The sequence below is a fragment of the Lagopus leucura genome, unplaced genomic scaffold, assembly GCF_019238085.1.
Source record: "Lagopus leucura isolate 7727_CA_CO unplaced genomic scaffold, USGS_WTPT01 Super-Scaffold_54, whole genome shotgun sequence".
NCBI classification, from domain to species: Eukaryota; Metazoa; Chordata; class Aves; order Galliformes; family Phasianidae; genus Lagopus; species Lagopus leucura.
The window spans coordinates 4,140,220-4,156,779 of NW_024962251.1; positions in this window are offsets into that span (position 1 = coordinate 4,140,220).

Genomic DNA, 16,560 nt, shown 5'->3' on the forward strand with positions numbered 1-16,560 from the left:
AAATTAGTTATATGTAACTTATGGAGGATTTACTCAGCTCTACATAGTTGCCTTATTATTCTTGTAAAGAGAATCATTTATAACTGTTCTTGGAGATCTTTTATCAGCCACTTATCTCCTTCAGCTGGACTTGTGATATGGAAGGATAAAATGAATTACTGTTTAATATTAGAAGAATTAATCAGAGCAGAACAGCAGGAGAATAATGAGGGGCTTAATGATTAAATATTTTACATTTGGCAACAAAACTGCAAGATGAAATATAAGGAATTTAACCTTTATTCTTTATCTGAACACAGAAAAATGTTAGTGACAGCAAGCTACATAATGTAATTTTGGTTGTTGCTGACTAAACAAAGCTATTTATTTTACTGAAAAAATGTTTTGTATTACCTAACCATTCCCCCTCTGAGATGTCCCGTGACATTATTAAGCTTTCATCTATCAGACTGGGCTCTAATCCTTAGAACTTTCTGATCTATTACAACCTATATAGAGCAATTGAGGTACACTTTTGTGGACTTTACAGGCTAATTTGAGACTTTGCTTTTGCCTCAACCTTCAACTGCTGCAGCCACAGTAGAAAAAAAAAAACAAAAACAAAACCTGCAAAAATATTATGTGCACTGTTGGAATTTAGTTTAGGTGATGTATCTATTCTTCATGTTTCCCTGTGCCATAGTCAGCCTTTTTAATGTTTCAACAAACCTCTAGAATTAAAGAAATTGGTCTAAAGTATTTCAGAAGAAAAAAAGGAAAGATATTTATGGACATGAAAATTGAATCCACACATATATTGCACACTTCTTGTTTAATTTCCATAAATACAATGCATTCTTCTGGCTGAGAAATTATATATGGAAGGTATCACACAGCATCAAGTATCTTTTCCTTCATGTATTCTTGCAAGAAAAAATTCATAGAGACTATACAGCTTTTATTCTCTGGAGTGTATTCCCAAATGATTGTGATGAGTAGGCATGTGTTGTGCATGAGTAACACCAGCCATACCTCACTTTCTCTATAGTTACATTGCTTATTCTACTGATAAGTAAGTGTTGACTCCAGATTTGTTCTTCTACCATAATATAAATAGATTGTAACTCTGATTCACAACACAGTTAGACTTTGCTCGGTGAGACAATAGGTTCCTCTTCACTTGCTCTCCGTTTTAGCCCTTATGTTGAAGTAGGGGGAGCATCTAGATGTGAGGAAGTAGAAGTTGTTTTTGAATGCTCTGTAGTGGATACAGTGAACCTAAAATTGAAGTCTAGATTCCTAAAATGCAAGATACTGATCTCTCGTAAGGCACCAACATTTTTGCTGTCAGATATCTGTAGTCACGCTCACTTTTGCATTGTTGTGCACTGACCTTGGAGTGTCTCATCCTGTATCGGGTGTCTCACTCCAGATGTCTCTGCTGTAGGCAGTGGAGAGCATTAATTTCTCTTAATGCTCCTGCGTGGTCCATATGGAGAAAAGAGTTCACTTTTTTTTTCTCCTCCTCTGATCACATTTGCTGTTTGAATTGCTATCTGTTACAAAGCTAGATTGCTTCCTTTTTTCCTTTTAAATTTATGTTGTTATTATTATTATTATTATTATTATTATTATTAGTAGTAGTAGTAGTAGTAGTAGTAGTAGTAGTAGTATAATTTCCTTATAGCAAGGGAAGTTTCCATGGTTGCTGTGAGGGATAACAGATCTAGTCTATTTTTGAGCTCCTGTTAGAGTCTGGTGAAATTCATCATCTGTTGTTTTAGTTACTTGCTGACAACATTCTGTTCTTCATCATTCCCCACTACTGCTTTAGCATTTCAGTGCTTAGCACAGAAACAACGATACATGCTTACTGCCTTGCTGCTATAATTATGTGTTCTGAAGACAGATAAATTCAATCACTTAGTAATTCTGCTATTGATTTCCAGTTTCTTTTTGCCAAGGGAATCTCCTTCTCCTTTAAAATACTGACCTCCTCATCAGCTGCTATTTTGCACCATACAGGAGTCTGTATCTCAGTGATTTCTTCCCAAAGCACAATTTCTTCAGCTTTAGATTGAATTCAGCTCTTTAGATTTTTTTCTGCTGTAGTTTTTAAATCTTTAAATTTACCTTTTGCCTGCTTGCACATGCAGCTCAGAGATTACTCCTAGGAAAGGAGTTGGAAGTTGACAACATTATTAATGTGATTTCTAGTGAGTCTTGTATATGGCAATTGCTATTGAAACTAAGTTTTCGTGCCAGGACTTCATGGAGGATATTGATAACCAGGATGGAGACAAAGGTCTTGTGCCTGAATATATGCGAAGATGGCACAGAGTATCTGGTTTTGGCTATTTTTCCTGCATCCATGACTACTTCTCAGCTTCCTTGAACCATTTGAAACTGTACTTCAAATTAGTACATATTAATATAGTGCCTAAAAACTCAGTGATGACACATCTGGGAATTTCAAATGTTATTTTGCCAGTTTACCTGCTGACAAATGAAAAGGATGCACACAGATTTAAGCAGATATTTGGCCACTGCATCATAAGAAACTACCTCTTCTAGATGAAGAGTGAACACTTTTTGTAACCATAGATATCTCAGGTGCCTGAAAAGTGCAGACTGTGAGTCTTGCTCCTTCAGTCCTTATTCAGACAAAACCACAATAAAATTTGAGATTTTATATGTGTCCATTATACAGGATTAGATGCCCTATTTTTTTTTATCATCATATTCTGTAGTACAAATGACATTTTATTAGTGCTTTTCTTCTTCTGATCCTGTATGTCTTCTTCTGGGTTTGTTATTTCATCCACAGAACATAAAAAGTCCTAGATTTGTCATGACTACTAGATTGTAAAAATTATTACAAACAACTGCTATTCCTATTGGCATTTGACTGGAATCGAGTGTTCTATAATATTACGATCTGGATGTACTGTGAACAAGTCAGGGTAATTTACTTTGAACACTAAATGGTCAAGTAAGAGCTTTGCTGTTTATTGTTAGTTCTCTCGTATTCTTCTGCTCTGTCATTCTTTTCCTTTTTTTTTCAATTTTTTTTTTTTTTTTTTTTTTTCTCAATTTCAGAGATGCCTCTGCCTTTACTTGGGACTTTCTGGAATGCTTTTACAAATTATCTCATTTCCATAAACAAATGCTGCAGCAACAGAGGAAGACACATTCTATTAAGAAAGCCTTGCATCATGTGCAGCAGAAAATATATTGGCAAATAGAAACCTCTCCCTGTCAGGTTACTGTGTGTAGATCTTTCCACAGAAATTTGTAGGTGCAGATGAGAAGGTTTTTATTGGACAGCAATATCCACATATGATTTTGTTTTTCTAAATATTTTTGTGAACACTGGATGGCTTAGGAGACCATTAATGAGACAACCCCACGGATAGGGGTGAAGAATTTTTCACATTTGGGTCATTAGTTTGAATCCGGCCTATCTAGGGATCACTTAAAAATTATTAAGATTCAGTGGCTGGGTGATAATAAAGGACTTGGGAAATAAAAATTCAGTTCTTGCTCTGCTACAAACTTCCTGTATTACTTTGGAAAAGTCATGTAGTATGAGATTTATGAAGATATTCATCATTTCAGCACCTCCATGAGTCTGATGATCTTCCACTTCTTTGCTTCTGAATGTCTGTATGTTGTGAGTCCACAAACATTCTTCATTATTTCAGATGAAACTGTTTTCATTAGAAAAGGAGACTGGCAGATATCATGACTTAACTATGATTTTGCTGGGCAAAGCAGCAAGGAGCTAAAGGAACTGAATATCTCAGAAAATACATGAGGCCAGGGAAGTTGAAATGAAAGGTATTTTTGAAAGATATTTTTATTGTCCCTCTTAAATGGCCTAGTCTATGAACTTTCAGTTTTCCAATGGCACTTCTGGCTCCACTGCAGGTTTGAACTGCTGAATGGTGTCCCATGTTTCTTATCATACAAACATGTGGTCTGAACTGGCTTAGAGGAGACTCAGAACACTTCAAAGAGGGAACTGAGCCATCAATCATAAAACAAGCCTTCCTCAACAATGAAAAAAGTGAAGAGAGACTGGGTCTTTTCCTTTGCCTGCTATCACTACTGTTTGATGTAAACTATGTATAGCAACTTCTTAAACACTGTGCAATAAGGAGGAAAGGCACTCCATAACCTTTAATTTAGGACTGTAAGTAAATACATAAACAAACAGGAACAAGTAATCAAGACACTACATCTACTTCCAAAAGAACTGCCAAACTAAGTACTTTACAAAATCTTGCTATGTTCTTCTTAATTATAGATTCCAGCCTCACACTATTCTAAAATGCATTTACACTGTCAGTTTCAACAAAGGACACAAGGTTAACCAATAAATATTATTTAGTGGTAACACTAGAAAGTTGAGTTTTTATATAAATTTGAATGCTCCCACACAGCATTACTTCCTTAAAACCTGAAAGCATATATATTTTTGGAAAAATTACCTTTTGACCCTAAATGGGTGAATACCTATTGAAGTCTGATATTTGTCTTAGATATCATGATTCTGGTCTAGAGATGAACACAATTGGCCCTGACATGATCCATAAATCTTGTACTGAAGTTTTAGAATAATCCACACTTAGCAGCTTAGAGGTTCTAAGCTGATGATGCTACAAAGGTAGTCACAAAAAGAAAATATTAGGTAGTCTAGTGTTTGGTGATTTAAGGATGTCTGTAAAACTTAATGTCTTCCACCACTAACAAAGGGATATGGTACACTGTGTGCAAAAGTGCTGTTACTTCTTTCTTATCTTTTTTTTTTTTTTTTTTTTGCTATTACTGTTGTACTCATGTGCCCATTACTCTTGAATTGTTTCATGTGATCACATCACAAGAATGGCTCCCATCCGAGGAAACTTCCAGAAAAAGTAGAAAGGCAAGAGCAAGAGACATGCATTCCCTGACTGATAGCTTCAAGGAGAAAATGCTACATCAGTTCACATAGTAGTGTTGCCACTTTAAAGGCCTTGGTAGCCGAATTGTTGTCAGCTGTTCTTGTATTGAGGCCATTACTACAGTGAGGTTTCATTGAGTTCTTGGAGAACACATAAGAAATCTGATTCTGGAAGAAGAAAACTGGTTTCTTCTCTGAAAAGTTGGAAAAATGGCCTTAGTACAGTACTAATAAAGCAATGCAGTGTTTTCTATTGTATATGGCAATATAGCAGGATTTTTGATTACCAAATGTGTGTTCATATATACACATATAAAACACCAATATGATCTATTTATCCTTATGCAATGTCTACCACAGTGCTTGTACAAATTTAAAGGCAGCACTATTAATTCCATTATGGATCAGGCTTGAGTGAGAAAGAAATGAGTAGGGGTCTTGCAGTTTTGAAGAATTCTGAGTTACAAATGTATCTATTACGAACAACCATGACTGTCAGAGTATTTGAGTGTATTAATAGCTTTTATTTTTAGTAGAGGTAGAACAATGCCTATTCAAAATTAGCTATTAAATGACTGAAGTAATGAAATGAATGAAGTACTGTTCATCCATGCCATTGGACCAGAATAATGGATGAAAAAAGTCAAATGTTTCTGAGCACTTTAATCAACACAAAGACTCCAAAACAACATGTAGCCATCTCCTCCATTTTTCAAGGCACTGAAGTAATAACATTTTCTGTGACAATGTCTCTCCACAGTGAGATGTCCAAATGTCTTCCAGTTTGCTAATTTTGGATAATGTTTCATAGCAATCTCTAGATCGCCTATGTTTCTTGATCTTCAGCTGAAAGAGACACCTTTCAGATAAATTGAGCCACCAGCAAAGAAGGTGGGGAAACATCATGAATAGCAGGAAAGGAAATTAATTCACAAGTGAGGTGGTAGGGGTTGCCAATACTGTAAATCGTCCTAGAGTAGCTGTGTTCACAAAAGCACTTGAGGTTATTATGGAGGGTGAATGATTAACTCAATTCTTATCATTCATGAAAACACACAGCTGAGCACATATAGCATCCAGGTTGGAAAGCTTCTGTAAAGTTAGCATGAAAGTGGCTTAAGAGATACCATGAATGTTGCAAATTTTAGGATGTCATTGCAATGAATACCTAAACTATTTTAATTATTTGTTGAAATTACCTTTTTGTAATGTACACATTTATGACTGACATTTCAGTCAAAACCCCAGAAAATACAAAAACTGAAAATCTTCTGAGAGAGCAGTATTACTTGCATGACAAAAGGGTTCTAAAATTAAACACCTTTTGATAGCTGAACCAGCTGATAGCTCACCAACAATATCATCCTTACTGGTGATGTTACACTTTCCTGTATCTGTTTTTCCCTGCTCTGAATGTCACCTGAAAGTGAAATATTACTTGGTCTGGCTGGTCAAAAATTCAAATTATATGCACTCCTCTGTATAGAGCATTATGTAAAAGGGATATTAAAGTGTTTGTTTATCCTTTAGAAAGAGCGTTCATAGCATTTATGTCTGTTTGATTCCTTTGGCTCTGTCTTCTCCTCTACTCAAGGTATCATAATGGCCAATGTAAATACAACACAATACCTTTCTCTGCCTTATCCTTAACTGGGCAGTCTCTACAAATTGATATATTAGTGTCACTATTACCTTGGTTTTCCCCTCTTGCTGAGCAATAATGGCAGGTGTTTACTTCAAAGGACTATTTCAAACACAGACAAACCTGCTTTAGTGAAAAATATAGCAGAATCTCACTGTTAGCATACGGAGTCCCAGAAGTGTAAATTCAAACGTTCATCTGGATGTGGAGTGCCATAAAGGAGTAGCTGGAAGGACCATATCACACTGAACACAAGTTGATTGATTGTGCACTACTAGTACATGTGCGGCTGAAATAGGTTAATGAGATATTACACTTTTGTCTCCTTTTGGGAGAATCATTTCCCAAAGACAACACTTCTTTATTGAAACTGTGGAGCACGTTCACTCTCTTTTAGATCCAGTTGTAAGAGAGACTTTATGAAATGCTAAACCAATACTCTGCATCAGTGTATTTTCAGGTTGTGGGTCTCCTAAAAATAACACTAGGTTTTTCAGCTTAAGTTGTTCTGTAAACACAAAAAAATTAACTCTGTAGCAGCTTACAGTGAAAAGATTAAGAAAAGCATGGCAGGTCCCATCATATTGTTAGTACTGCAAATTTTTTAATTAGGAAAGTATTGAGTGCTCTTCTGAAGATAGGGAGCAATATCCATAATAATAATAATAGTAGCTGATTCTCCTGTCTTTCAGAATTTTTGGCTTGGTTGGAAAGGAGGAACCACAACTGTTTTGTGCTGATGTCAGCTGTGATGTGAGGGCCAAGTAGTTAGGACTGCTTTCTGACAGTCTGCAGACTCAGAAGAGATCATTGCTATTCAGTGATGCCAGACTGAAGACACTGCGTTTTCTTCCATGATGTATATGTCACTTCTCATTAATTCTGAGAGAACTGCTACTTTAGAAACCAGAGTAAACAAAGTAGTGTATTGGATTAGATCTCTACCATGAATAAATTTATTTCCCTGCAAGTATAAAAAAATGAGCAAGGCCAAAACCCCTCAGAGCAGAAATTGTCACAGTGATTGCTAATACATTACTGTGCAGAAAAATGCCTAATAAAACCCCCATTAGGATGTCATACCTGCTTGCTACTGAATTCTCCAGAAAGTTTATTTCGTATGTCTATGCTAATTATCAAAGTCTTGGTGATAAGAAGCAGCTCACTGAGCCTGAATGTGTCAGAACAGAATGACTAAATTGTGAGAATTCATGGTCTTCTGCTTTGAATAATTAACTTGACTCTGTGTGGAAAGCACACACCTTGGAAACTAATTTTCCTTGCACAAAACATTTTGTCCTTGTGCTGCCTTTGAAAAGTAAACTGTTTAGCAGGAAGGCTGTTCTCATCTCCAGCCTATTTATCTCTGAGCTTTTTTCCTTATTTTCTTCTCCTCTGTGCTTTGTGCATTGCTGTTGCATTGACTAGGCTTTGCTCTTAAAACTGAAAAGTGAGCTCACATCATTTCCACCAGGTGGACGTGTGTATCTTTTCAGCACTGGCTTTGTGGCACAAAGTGCTGATTGTGGACAACAGTTTTGCCCTGGATCAGTAGAAGAAATTGGTTGATGGTGTGCAGAGGGCTGGTTTGACAGGAGGGAATCATGATGCACTAAAATCGTAACTGCACAGGAGTTACTGCCAGCCCCTGTGCCTACTCTGAGGCTGGGATTGCAACTTCTGCATCACAGCAAAGCTCTCTGGGTGGTCACAGTAGCCCAGGACAGTGCTTTCTTTGCTATGAGATTGCTGGACAGAAGTGAGGTTCCTATTCTGCTCCACTGTGACACCCCTGTGTCTACAGTTCTGGGACTGTTCAGTCCAGAGAAGAGGAGGGTCAGGGGAGATTTCATTGCTTTTATAACTTCCTGAAAATAGGGTGAGAGGCCTCATTATGTGTCAGGGAAGGTTCAGATTAGGTATTAGGAAAATCTTCTTGAAAAGAGTGGTCCGGTTTTGGAACAGGCTTCTCAAGGTGTTGTTGGAGTCACTGTCCCTGGAACTGTTAAAGAAATGCATAGATGTGGAACTGAGGAATGTGGTTAGTGGGCATGGTGGGGCTGGGCTGGACTTGATGAGCTGTAGCGATTCTATGATTGTGTACATTTCAGAAATCACCTCTGAATTTCACACCTTTAGCCAAGAACTCTAGTATGAAGGCCAAGAATTTTTTTTTATCTTCGACTTGCAAGTGGCAGAGCAGCCTCTGGTTCAACACACCATTCAGGTCACGTTTGGAGAAAGAAGAGGACTACCCACCTTAGCTAATTCTTCCCTCCCATGGCTGCATGACATGGCCTGCAGCTCCAGCAGCAGGGCACTGCATGTAGCTTGTGGGCCTCTCCTTCACAGGTGGCTGCAGTAATGGAGGAGTCTTTGTGCTGTAAATAGGTTTACCTCCTTCAGGTAAAACAGAGCTATATCCATGCAGAGGGAATTAGCATGTTACAGCCTTTTGTTCAGCTTGTTTTCTGAAAAGCTGGATATTCTTGGTGTGTTTTGTGCTGTTTTTTTTGGTGTCAGACTAGCACGGTGTTACTCATCTGCTGTTCTTCCTTGAAAAGCGCATTTTCCCTTAAGTCCTAATGGAACACGTTATGAATAGGAGCTAATCAGTCTCTGATGCAAGTGCTGCGCTTCTAGGAAATGCTGCTAGATGTGTTTGCAATTCCAAACACTTCCTCAGCCCGGCGGTTCCCTTCTAGTCTGTGAAATTTAACAGGCATCCTTCTTCGTCACCCGAGAAATGTCATTTGCAAGACAAAAAGCATGGTTCTTCACAGCCTTTCTTAAATCCAGCAGTGCAGATTTCCTGCGGCTGACCTTCGATTAAAAAGAGACAAGGGAAATATAAAGCTATCTTTACGCAGTTTCCACACGATGTGTGCTGGACCTCACTGTAATGATTTAACATTTGCTCAGATTATATTAATCTGTATGAAAATCCAGAGTTTACTACAGCTAAGAATCTGGATCTGGACTAGAACTGCTATAATAGATACAGAGACAGTGTGTCCTGCAGTAGATTCTTGAATATGCAAGCAGTAAGGGAAAATCACTAGGCAAAATTTGGTTCAGAAAAAAAGCCTACGTTGTGAGAAGAGAGATGCTCAACACCAGGCATCACTCCCAGTGCCAGCAGGGAATTTTCCTACTGGACAAAAAGTGTCTCCCACAGCTATTATTTCCATGTTGCTTCAGGTTGTAGTGACTGAAGTCCATCCACCTCCAAATCCTATGCTGCATTCAAAGGTGCTGTAGAAAACAAAACTAAAGAAATCATGATCTTTTTTAATATCTTTAGGATCTTTTCTAAAATCTGTATTGGGCCTAGAACAGGTCTGGTTGATTACCATCTTAATTTTGTCTTGCTACTTATCAGTGTTTAAAAAAAGCAACAAATATTTCTTTCCATGGGAGAAAACAGTGGGACTTGCAAAGCATCTCAGTAGTTTTGTAGGAGGGTGCAATAAGCTGTGAAAACTACTGCACAGCCTTTGGAAATCACTAAGATAAGCAGCACAAGCGTCCTTTGGCTGTTTTGTATTGCTCTGGACGTGAAATGCAGCTCTAAGATTCAAAATACACGGGTCAACCTGTGTATCTGACCCTTGTTATGTAAATCTTTTCTTACATCAAGCTATTGAAAGTGAGTGTGCTTAGGAAATCTTTATACTAAAACTGTGTTCCTCTTCCAATCCTCTCCTTGTTCACATATCAATGATGCTGGGAAAGTACACCAAGAAGTCATTAATTTTATGTTTGCACCAATTCACATTTCCTACTTCACCTTCACCTGCTGACCAAAGTCACGGCAAAAGTACTAATCCAAAATCATCTGGTATGAGAAAACGTTATTCTCTATCTCTGCTGTGCAAAATCGAAACTTTTGAAAACAGTGCTTTGGTTCAGAACAGAGCATCACATGAAAATTTCATAGCACTGAAGTTGCTGAGCATTTGTTTAGAGCTACTGTTCTTATTTATTTCGGTCAGTCAAAAGTTTCCTTTTATATGGGACAAAATCTTTTTATATCTTATCTTCCACTACTAAACAACATGAAAAATAGTTTCTGAAAATGAACTGTTATGTAGCAGCTCAGCCATATCGCAAACTTTATCCCAGACATTTTCCAAGCAACCTATGTCTTTAAATTGATTCATAATTGTTGAAATATTTTCCCACTTGAGAAAAATTCATCCAGTATTTTTTGTCTTGCTTTGATGACAACTGGCCTTATTAGCAGAAGCTGTCACAAACCCCCCAAAAAAACAAACAAAAAAAGAACTTGACTAAGCCCAACAAAACGACATCACTTTCAAATGGTAGGATTTAATTACAGAACATCTCACTGTTAATTTATGCATCTATGTGGCCAAATTGTGAATGAGCCATGTTGTTATGGTTAAGCAGCATTCCTTTTCTTGTGCAAATGGGGTAAATTTGTCATGTTTTGCATGGAATTTAATTAGCAGTGAGTTTCAGATAAAATAACTAAGTTGTAATTAGACACTTTTTTTTGTTGTTGTTTTCTAGAAGTACATTCTTACATCAATTATCAGGTAATAAATTTTAGTTAAAATTTTGGCTGCCTTCTTAATTAGTTCCCTATGTGTGCTAGCATTTTTAAAACTAGCTTTACAACACAACGTGGGAACACTTTAAGGATGATGTGAATTTTTCTCATTTCTGGGGAAAAAAAAGATGTTTGTATTTTTATTATTAGTAGCCAAACTTTATTTTCACAGGGTCATGTCTACCCATGCTTGTGGAGAATTTGGGATAATACTTGCGTTGAGTACTTCTCCATAAGCAAACCACATTGTGCTGAGCAGGCAGTTAAGGCATCAGTTGGCCAAGATTTGATGTGTTAAGCTAGGCAGAAGATGTCTGTAATTTCATGTACTTGACATGAACAAACAGATTCTCTTTAGAGGGAATAAGTGAAAGACCCTGTAGTCCTGAGCAAATTTATCCAACTTGTCTACCAGCCCCAAGAGGGTGGAAATTAATCTAACCCTATAAGTTGATGAAGTTTCTTTCCAATTGACTCATGCTCTGTGGATGACAGTGAGCAGCAGACTGCTCTGTGGTGGGAGACCAGTTATTTCAAAGGAGGCTGTAAAGGGTAAATGCTAATTTCCTGAGATCATTTTCCTATGGTAAAGAGGTAGTGGACAGACTTTTGTGAAGACTTCCCACTCAACTACATGACTAAACATTCAAAAGACAACAGAACTGGCGATATATTTGTTATATTAATGTTTAAATAATTTCTTTGTAAAAATTGTGTAGCGTTTAATACTTACAGACTTGTCAGCCAACAATTGAGGAGACCCAAACAAAAAAAGGGATAAAGAAAAAATATGTAATTGAGGGACATGATTGAGTACAATAATGTTCTTTCATACAGGAATACAAATAATGAAGCAGAAGAATTGGGGCAGGGGGGTTTGTGGACACTGCTGATGGAATGACTCCGATGAGAAATCAGAATAATGATTTATTTAACCCTTTTTTCTTTACTTGAAAGCATATGCTGAAGTAAAATGGAAGGATAAATGACTTGACCGGATTTGGGCAGTGTTTTTCCATTTTTTTCTTTGTGTTATTGCTCTACGTTGCACTTCTGTGCTATTTTCCCATTCAGAGAGGGTGCCTCAAAATAATTTTTGCGTGACAGCAAACCAGTTTGTTACTGTTCTGTGTGTGATGGATGTTGCTGGAGTATGGAATATGGCACAATAAGTTTCAATGAAAAAGATATAATTTACCATATTTTATCAAATGTTTATAGTCAAGATATGTATAGATGAGTGGAAAAGATCTTGTAAAATTCTTTTGTGACCAGTGAAGAAGAAGAGTGTTTAGAAAACGCAGAGTATCTTGTATACAAATAACAAGAATAGAGGAATTACCTGAGAGCTATAATGTATTTGTTAATCAGCTATGTCTCATACCTTCACTATATGTGAGAAAATACGGATGCTTTGAGAAACTAGCTGTGCCTGAAAAGACCTGGGAGTTTGATTTTCACCTTTCTTACACTGCCAATAATAGCAATATGCATGAGTGCAATTTCAGGTTTCTCTGCTGACATCTTTGTTTGAGAGGAGAGATTTCATGAGTGGTGTCCCTCAGGTGTCCAGGTCTTGGAACTGGTACTCCTTAATATCCTTATCAGTGGCATAGATAATGGGATCGACTCCACCCTCTGCAAGTTTGTAAATGACACCAAGCTGAGCAGTGCAGTCAATGCATATTTTGTTTTGTTTTGTTTGTCTCCTTCCACCCTCCCTTCATCTACTATTGATGACCCAGAGAATCCTGCTTTCAAAAATGAAAACATTTTTTAACTGCTTTTTATTTTTTCTTCTTGTTGATGTTGAAAAGGAAGCAAATCCTTTAGAACTTTTTAGAACAGTCTTCTGGTTCAGAATGGAGTTGATTTCCATGCCAGTAAAAGAAAAACCCAGCCTCAAATGTATTGTGTCTTGCACCAGCAGCTGTATGACTCTGGGAATTTTTCACTGCAGTGATGCTAGTTTGAGTGCTTGGTTTCTCAGCAGATAGTGTGAGTGTACTCCTTAGCTCAGTCTACCCAAACAATGCCTAAAATATCATCTTTGTACTTCAGACATCAAAGAAGTTAAACCTGCTGTTTCCTCTGTGTAAATAAACTTCAGCTAGTTTGAAAATAAAGCCTGCAATTTTTCTGCTGAGATGAAGCCAGAGGTGGCTCAGGAGTTGTTTTTATTCAGCAAGCTTTTTGAAAGATCAGAGCTCTCTTTTGTGAGTATTCACTGCTTGTGACAAAAACTTCAAACCTCCTGTTTTCTATCACTGCTGTCTTTGTTGCAAACACCTTTTAATGCCTCAGGACTGCATGCATTTTCAGGCTTTTTAATATTCTGTCCCCATGCCACCAAAATAACTAGACCTATCATAGTATGCTGTATGAAGCTCAGGCTGTCTCATCAGTGTGAAGATAAGTTCAAGTTGAATAGTGTGAAGGAAGCTTATAGGTGTGCATCTAGGTTGTAAGAGACTTTGCTCCAAAGAGAGGTTGTAAAAGGGATTTCTTTTTCTCTGACTTGAAAGGGCAGTGCTCTCCAATGGCTTCAGCCATGGTGTGTGAATATTGCTGGGGACTGGAAAAAAACGAGAGAAGGAAGGATCAAAACAAGTAACATAATTTAAAAAGCTGAAAATTAGAAACAGATTCACTGTGAGATGGCTCATATCTTGCAGCCATCAGATGACAGGTTAGCCATCCAGACTGGGGAAAGCTGTGGCAGGGTCAGCTTGTCGTCTGCCAAGAGCAGTAAGTTCTTCATGGAGCATCATCTACACAGAAGCCACAGGTTGTGCAGAATTTGTTGGCTGGCTGATTAACAAACAAGTTTTCTTTTCTGAACATCATAAAGTTGTGCTCTACAAAAGGTCTGGGTTCTCCTTTCTTCTGGTAGAAGTGAGCCTTCTTCCAGTGGTGTTTGGCAGTGCTTGCCACCTGTTGTGGGCACTTGCCTTTACATGGGGCCAAGGAGAATGGAGTATGAGTGTTCAGTTAGCCCAAGAGAGGACTCCCACCAGTACTTCCCATCTTTATTTTTGGGTGCACGAAGAGACGAAGAAACAGGTCAGGAATGCTTCAAATGTTTTCTGATGAAGCAGAGGATAGATGAGAAATAAACAGAAAGAAGAGTGCCTTCCCCTCCTGAAGACTTTTTTTCCCCTTCTAACCATCTTTCTTTCCTTTTACTTCTGTAATCTATACCATATTTCAATTATCTTCCCCAGGATTTAATTTTATGAATTGAAAAATGTGTTTTATTCAGTGAGTATTTATTTTCAGAACAATCCATGCTGCTATTGAAGTCAAGTTGGAGCACTGAAAATAAATTGGACTAAACCAGCTAGATTTCAGAATTTCCTGACTCATGAAATACTTCTGCTCACTTGAGATTAAACCACTCATTATCTTGTCAACTAGTTGGCTTGAGCTGATCTGCAGGTGCACATGATTTACTTCTAACATGCTTAAATGATGCAAAAACTTCTATCCTCGTGGCTTACTGTACATATGAACAGATCAGTGGCTCTTGCCTTTACAATGTATGGTGAATCCCAGTAAGCTGCATCTCTAATCTTACTGCACATGTACAATTCTCTTTAGCATTTTGGTACCAAAGCAATAGAATAAATTTTATTTTTCAGTATAAGTGTCAATCATTCCCTTTACCAAAAAAGAGGATGACAAGTAAAATGATGGAAGCATAATATGGCTGAGATATGTTATAAGCCTTCATAGATTAAGTAAAATGAGAATGTAGTGGTTGGTATCAGACTGGATAGCATAAGATGCTTAATCATATTTTGTTTCTGATTATAAATGCTGCTAAAGAAACCTATGTTTCATTACGAAACAAAGTTGGTCTGAATCACAAAAGATATGTTAGAAGAGACAAATTCTATGTAATGACACGATTTGCAGGAATGTGCTATTAGCTCAGTGTGGGATATGTAAGGCCAGTTTTCAAGAAAAGGTAGAAAGTGTGTTTTAGCATAGTTGAAGCTATTGTGGAACTAGTAGAGTAGAATTAATACAGAGCACATTACTCACACTTTAAAAGGAAATTTTTCTTTTAATCTGTGATTCACAATCTTTTAAGAACCATGGATCTGGAGTCTAGAATTATACTGGAACTAGAAAGAACCTGCAAGAACTGCTAGTTTAGCTCTGGTTCAGATTTTATTTTTCAAATATGATCAAGAAAGGGAACTTCCAAAAAAGGAGGTCCTGTTAATTCTGCAGTGCCTCCCTTAAAATAAATACATAAATAAATAAAAAATGAAAAAAAATAAAAGGAAAGAAGCCCTTCTATGTTTGTTATACCCTTGTCATAGCTTTCAACTAATTTTCCTGCTTTGCTTTCCATTGTGGTTGCTTTCTTTGGAAGCAGAAGGCCGAGGAGCAATAGCTTGGTCGTCACCTATAACAATAGGTTTATTGTCGCCCAACAGGAACAAGAGTTTGGGTGACAAGGTAAAAACATTGCAGAACATGAGGGACTTGTTACATTGAGTATGCTTGCAAAAAGGTGGTGAGAGGATGTCAAAATAATTTCAGCATTCCCCAGAGATGACATTTTGTCATGATTCGTTGTACTAAATACTAGCTTATAAGAAAGGAACTACACTTGGATGTACCTTTTGCAACAAATGCCTGTGGAATTACCTACAGACATTTGAGATGAGAGAGCAGCTTCTGGACCCTATAACTGTACTTGTGAGGAGCAGAAGAATGAAGTCTAAGAGGTGGCAACAGCCATCACTAGAGGGAAACGAAGGACGTAGTAGCAAGATGATAGGTGTCATGAGTAATGGTGAGGTCCTTGGCAAGTCATACCTGCCTGTAGTGCAACCCACAAAGGAAAGATTTCCACTCTGCCTTTTGTCTAGAACTCTCAGTGAGTGCATTCACCTCTTCCTTTTCCCTACTCTCTTTTAAATCAAGCAGGCAAGTGAAACTCTCCAAATCAACCAAAGTTGCCTACCCTGTCTGCAGGGTAAAGAGGTCTTCCAAGGTTTGAACAGGAGTTTGTACTGCATGATAATGGCAGGGTGTTGGCAGTGCAGGGGCTGTAGGTGTCACCGCTGTGGGAAAAGACCCATAGCTGCCACATGCCATCTCCAACAATGGCTTCAATGGAAACAGCTCAGAACAAAGGTCCATCAGCAAAGCTCATGAAAATGAACTCAAGAAATGGCAAAATATGCCACAGAGGCAGAGGAGGAGGGAAGTAAAATAGTGAGAAACAACAGAGGGAACACTTAGGTCAGAGGAGAAGGAGAAAATGCTGAAGGTGAAGTTGAAGGAGAAAGAGGATGAAAAGGTGAGGAAGGGGAGGAAGAGAAGAAAAACATTAGCAAGAAATAAGATATTTTAAAAATCCATCAAATATGCAGTGATAACTTTGGTTAGTCGTGATGC